Source organism: Trachinotus anak, unplaced genomic scaffold (assembly GCF_046630095.1).
Source record: "Trachinotus anak isolate AG129_WGS33_773 ecotype Australia unplaced genomic scaffold, CSIRO_AGI_Tana_v1 ptg000021l, whole genome shotgun sequence".
Lineage (NCBI taxonomy): Eukaryota > Metazoa > Chordata > Actinopteri > Carangiformes > Carangidae > Trachinotus > Trachinotus anak.
The window spans coordinates 11,753,260-11,760,056 of NW_027273872.1; the positions used below are offsets into that span (position 1 = coordinate 11,753,260).

The 6,797-nt window shown below is 39.4% G+C and overlaps 1 long non-coding RNA gene across 1 annotated transcript; it reads left to right on the forward strand.

The window, feature by feature from the left end:
• Positions 1-411: 411 nt before the first annotated feature.
• On the forward strand, positions 412-5,800 carry LOC139606234 (uncharacterized). Its single transcript, XR_011684575.1, has 3 exons — positions 412-1,172; positions 1,542-1,610; positions 1,815-5,800. It is a non-coding gene; the product is annotated as an uncharacterized lncRNA (long non-coding RNA).
• The last annotated feature ends 997 nt before the right edge of the window (positions 5,801-6,797 follow it).

A 6,797-nucleotide genomic window follows, 5' to 3' on the forward strand; every position in this document is an offset into this window, starting at 1 on the left:
ACTGTGTGTGAGGAGTGTGATGGAAATCGTGAACTGCTGGAGGAAGAGACACAGATGTCTAAAAGCTGAAGCATTTATTGAAACTGGATCGAGGAGCACTGTTTACTCTGTGTGATACCACCCACTTCTGCAGGTTGTCCTCCCTGCAGGCTGCATTTCAAACACCAAAACACAAACTAAAATCATGTGTGTGATTCTGTTGGAGACCAAATCCTGAACAAAAAAATCACGTTCACTTAAGTCACACTGCATAACAAATACTTTCTCATGAAAGGACAGTGTGTCCCTGAGCTGAAGGGCTACTGCGTTCTGACTGGACTGGAGGCTCGGTCCATATCGTTCTCTGCTACAACCTTGGTTGCTATGAGAACTTCTGTAGGGATTTGAGGCAGCTGGATTCCATCAGTGTCGTCACAGCTTTCTGAAAGACAGACAAGGAGCTATTGTAGTAGTACTTACACCCTGCTGAGGAAAAAATGCCTACACATAAAGTGTCATAAAACTAAAAGACTTAAAAGCATTATTGGCATCCACTTTATCAGGCTTGAAGGACTTGTCGTTTAGGCACCCAATTGGCCAATCGCCTACAGTAGTGCTCACAGTGTATTTGTTTCGTTTTAGTTACAGTGGAATAAGTGGATAAGAGAGGAGGGATGCATCCGATATTTTGAAGTTTGCCATCCATAAGTTATTTGGTGTATGTGTGCATTCATAAACATGTAAGTATGACTGTGTACTTACACATATTCTGTGGCTTGAATTTTGTATTGGCAGTGTAAATATGCTTAGTTGGATGCAGCTGTTAAGTTTGCTAACTGCATGTTAACACTTACACAGTAACTGTAACAGTGACAGTGACTTGCTAATTAGCAACTTACCTTCTAGGTTAATGTCATTTTGATAGAGTCACTTGGTAGCAGCAACCTCCAGTGCTGAAAAATGAAGCCAAAAAAAAAAGTGCTAAAAACTACAGTTCTTCGAATGACCACAAGAGGCGGAGTCAATCTCTACAGACTCCCATAACACTCCTGGTTTTGGTCAAAATACCTAATTTCTTAATTCATGACAACTTTACGGGGGTGAATTTTTGTATAACTCATCCATTTACATTTTAAGGCTTAACGTTCTGCATAAATGAGGACGTGGCCTCTTTGAGTGACAGATGGGGGAGGGTAAGCTTACCACAAACTGGCATGCACCGAAGTCTCACCTCCACACACGCTCCACCTCTTTACCCATTTTTGGATTAGCCTGGAGTTAGGCGGAGTCAGTCATTCATCATGAGACTATTCTTCTGAAAGTTTATGCAAAAGCAAATGTTCCTCTTTTCTACCTACCTGTTGCTTCGACATGCTGAGTCGCACTAACTGGACGACACAGGAGGAAATTGATACCTACTGCACAAACACTTCAGCTTATTACAATAATGGAAGAGGCTTGTTTTGGAGTAATGATGGGTTTGTTTGGGATGAGTCACAGACACATTTTTTTTCACTCCTTGTTAAAGAAACTATTTTCAGATCTTTGTTGACTCATTCCAGGTGTAAATCATCCATTTTCAGCCTGGAAGGCGACACAGCGACAGAGAGTGGCGCCGTCGCACTCGTTAGGTGAGTTTCCATTTTCAGTCTGCGAGACAAATCTGCAGGAAGAGAGAGGAAGGGGAGGAGGGAGAGAAGTAGTTGGGGGGGGACTTCTTCTTAGATGAATGTCTTCTTTTATCTTCATGGGTCAAACTAAGAGGAGAGAGTGACAGATGAGGATGGTGCCTGGATCTTCCAGCTTTTGTATGTAATTAGCGCTCCATTTAACAGGAACCAAAGGCAGCAGCTTGACATTTAATTTCCTCCTGAGCACTGCTGTCATCATCTGCTGGAGGGAACGTAACACCGTGGACACACCACCTTCCACCGGACGGCATGAAGTGGCACACTGACTCATAGCCTTTTAAAGATACTCTACAGTGACATGGCACCTTTTCTTCACGTTAAGCTTTCAGCACAGTTCTTATCTGAATGTCTGATGAAGTGACTTTAGATTTCAGTTGGTTTGCCACAAATAAAAAAGGTGCCTCTAATGTTACTGTCAAACTGGATCACATACACCAAATGGCCAAAAATATGTAGACACTTGTGTCCACATACTTGAGTCTACTTTTGGTTTTACATTGTTTGACTCCCCATTATTTCCAGTGACAAAGAATCTTAATGTTCCAGTAAACAGTGAAATTTTTTTGAGTAGTTTTCCTCTGACAACTGACTGTGTTTCAATGTTCAGGTGTCCACATATTTCTGGCCATAAATGTGACAGAAATGAAACACAGATGATAAACATGTTTGTAGTTTATCATAGTCCAATGCTGTTTCTCATTTCTATCTCCTTATTTTACTTTTTGCATCAGACACAGACAACTAAAAATAAAAAAAGGACTCAAATTACTTTTACTTTTAACTTCAGTTGAAGTAGTATAGTAAAAATATAGATTTCAGTAACTGTCAAGGAAGGATTTTTTTTCTTCTTTTCATAAAATAAGAGTCTAATTGTGTTTATTGTGCTTTTTTTGCGTATGAATTGTGGAATAAATATTTAGCAAACAGTTTCCTGTATGTTTTCTGCTGTTTACAAGATTGTTATACACACTATGATCTTTGTTGTTTACTTCGTGGAGGTTTGATTATAATAACTGACATACTTTATCTGTTACAGTATAAACAGTGTTATGTTATGGGTACTGATGTAGTACAGAAAGTATAAATAAATATCATACATTGATGTTTGTTGTATATGTTTTATTGTTATGTAAGGGCAGTTATTTACATTATGCTGAATGTTTTTTTGTACAGGTGCATTTACCTCTCAATATTAACTGTAGTATATAGTATAGAGGGTCATGGCCCTCACAAAGGAGCCTTCTGATTGGCTCCAGCAACAAGCCACAGAGAGCGACCTGAGGAAATAAAATACCTTTTCTGCAGTGAAAGTGAAAGTGCAGGAAGTAGAGTCAGTGTTGAATCAGAAACACTTGGGGCTCCATCCATCACTAATAGAAGTTTCAGTTCACCTGCTGCAGAGCGGCTCTTTGTCTCTCAGTGAAGAGTCTTTTTATCAGCCACCGGCATTCTGGTTTTACTCTCCACTGTGAGCCGCAGAGTTATTAGATCAGGGACAGGGATCCACCAGGGGAGTTCAGACGCTGCTGGAAACCAGCAGAATGACCAAACTGAGGCTCAGACTCATTCGCCGCCATCACACAGTGGAGTTTTATCCACACTGAGATATCAGAACCAGACAGTGGAGGGTGGAGGGAAGATGCTTCTCACACCAAATCTGCATGTGTAACTCCAATACCTGTGCCATGTGGCCAAAAGTATACAGACACCCAAACAACACACCCATATGTTATTGTTGTAGGTGTGATCATGATGATCATGGGCATCAATATGGTGCTGTAAAAGCCTCCACTCTTCTTTCTATAAGATGTTGGAGCCTGGCTAAAGGGATTTGCTTCCATTCAGACACATGTGCATGAGGTGGGCCTGAGGTAAGCCTGGACTGCAAACGAGAAAAAGTAGACAAACACTTAAGGAAAAATCAACAAAGCAAGGTACTGGATTACTGCTGAATCTACTAGCTCTCTAAGATGGGGCTGCATGGCTACTCCTTGCAAATGTAAGACCATATATAAGACTGAAAACTGTAGGTTACATAGGCTAGAAGTAGTTGGCTCCCGGATCTCTGGGCATATAATGAAACTGTCAGCTATAGGGTGGATGGATGGGGATGTCTTGGGGCCCCGAAACTCATTGCCTATCATGTTAATTTGTGTATGGTTGAGGTCAGGGCTCTCTGCTGGCCAGTGAAGTCCTCCCACACCAAACTGGGAAAACCATTTCTTCAGTGAGCTGGCTTTGTACATGGAGACACTGTCATGTTAGAACAGGAAATAGACAAACACAATCTATTAACTTGAAGTTGGAAGAAGACTGATGTCTCCCTGAACTTGAACCAAGGGGCTGGAAGGAGGAAAAACAGACCCAAACCAAAAGGTTCAGGACATGAAAGTTTTCTCATCAACTGACCAATCACAATACGCGCTTTTAAAAAAGAGTCCAAGGATGAGGATGGGCCTTCGGCCCCTTGAGATGACCTCTGCCCCCCAGAGACAACCTCACCCCCTACCCACCCCACCCCTCACCTCACCTTCCTGTTCTTCAGCTGCCACGGAGGGAATTGAATGTTGTAACGCTCTGGTAGGCCTGCTAAGTCATGCAGGAGGGAGGAGACGAGCTGTCAAACTCCCATCATCCTCTCTGGAAATACTCTCCCAGGAGGCAGTTGAAAATCCAGGTGGTGAACAAAATAATGGAAACACTTAACCAACCTTGGGACCACAGGTGAACCACCTTTAAAACCAATATTAATTTTCACCACTAAATGCCCAAAATGACCTTAATGTGTTATTTTCCTCAGAAGTAGCTTAAAATATTGTAACAAACGTATGTGACAGTCTAACAGATGTTTACTACAGTGGCCACTAAGGCCAAAACACATATAAAAGGGAAAGAACAAACATTAAACTTTAATATAAATTAAAAATGAAACTAAAGGAGGTCCACACAGGCAGACAAAGTTGCGGTTAAACTGACCAATAAAACACATATTTATTATGTATTGAGCTTTATCTTCACACAAACTGGCAAAAACTGTATTATTTTTAATTCCAATAGGAATCTTCCAAACACGATGGACAACACCACCAGTAGTAAATTAGCATAGGGCAAGATAAGAACATTGTCTTCATTGACTGGCTGGTCATCTCTGGAGCTGGAATGCAAACCACTGAGTAGACCAGCAGGGTCCTCAGGTTCTCCGCAACAGATGGTTTGGTTTTATACTTTTCCAGTGTTTTATATATTTTAGTGTTAATGTCCAGTTTTACATCTCCTCTCTCAGGCTTCTCTCTAGTAACAGCAGGTTGGTGAGTCTCTGATTGGCTTACTATTTAATTGGGTGAGCGAATCAAAATATGGCAGATTTCAGGTAAACACTGAGAGAAACCAAATCCTGGAAGGTTGGATGTTGGGTCCAAGTGGGCTAAGCTTTGGGGCTTGCTGAGGATTACTGGCAACTGCTTTGTGGATGGATGACACAAAGTTACAGAAGTCCTGACGGCTCATTTTAAGGCTCAGTTTCTGAATACAGGCTGTGTGCATTTGTCTGTGGACTGAGCACCCAGATACTTTCACAGTATTAATATAGAACCTAGACCTGCTTTATAATTAAAAAAGACATGGAAATCTCACTTTATACAATACTTAATTTTTGGACAATGATGGAGCTCTGTGGCTCAGAGGAATCAGATGTATCAGGCTGTGATACACACACCAGACTAAATGAAAGGAAATGGAAATGTTTGAGATGTCTGCTGCATCCTTTTGTACACATTTCCACCAATTTTAATTCAAAGTATTTGATATCTTCAGGGACTCTGGGGTCTCTACTAGAATTTAAAGCACTCCTAATCAATACCATTTTATATATTTATTATGGAGCAATGTGAAAAGGTGTGATCTGAATTAGCAAACACTGACATATCACTACCTATGCATCTTTATTCAATTTTAACAGCTCTGATGAAGCCAGTGCCCACAGCAAACAGCAAACTGACCAGCTGGTCCATATTGGAGCATACTTTGGCTTATAATTGATCAGAAACATGGATCAACATATTGATTATATTAAAGAAAAATATAAGTCAATAGCAATCCTGAATGTGTGTGTGTGTGTATATATATATATATATATATATATATATATATATATATATATATATATTTATAAGGCCTTATATTTAATTAACTGCTTATTTATTCTTCCCTATGTAACTTATGGTGCAGAAGTGTGGGGGTTGAAATTTAAAACAAATATAAATTTAATAGTCTTACTAAGAAAATGAGCCATACGTATAATTAATAAGGGTCGTTGCTACGATCACACTAATCCATTGTTTCTTAATTCCCATGCTATGAAATTTAATGATTTAGTATATTATAAAATTATGCAAATAATGTTCAGAGCTAAATAAAACATTACTGCCAGACTGTGTACAAAAGTTTTTCTCAATACAGGAGAGCAAATATGATCTCATGGGTCTGTATAAAAAACTAAAAAAATGACTAAAATGAGATTTGTTTTTAAATTGTGGGGGTTAAATTATGGAACAATGCCAATATAAATTAAAAAAAATGTATGATTTGCTTTTCTTGGTTTTCAAAGCTTTTTTTGAGTGTGAACAATTTTCTTTTGTTTTCAGTGGGTAGCTTAAATTAAAAGAATGCAGACAGGCATATAGAAGCATTTTGCTACCACCTGACCCTGTTCACTGCTCAGGCACCATTTAATACATAGACCATTGACTTTGTTTTTTTTACTGCCTATATTGTTTGTACTTACTATATTGTGTGTGATTATTGAATAAAAAATACTTCACATTAGTAAAAAAAACAAACAAACAAACAAAAAAAAACATTAGCAGCTTGAGAGCCAGATACTTCCCTTAGGAGGAGTTGGAGACCAGAAACAGAGCTAAAACAGAGGTAGTACTGGACCAATATTCATCAGGTTTCTACATGAACAGGATTCAAAGGGAATGTTAGTTTTGCTGTGCGTCGGACGGATGAGGAAACAGGGACGTCAGCCATAACAGATTGCTATTGAGTTCTTTGGCCCCACAGTTAAAACATGGCTAGGATATATAACAGAGCCACTGGTTGATCTGACAAGGTTGAATTGGTTAA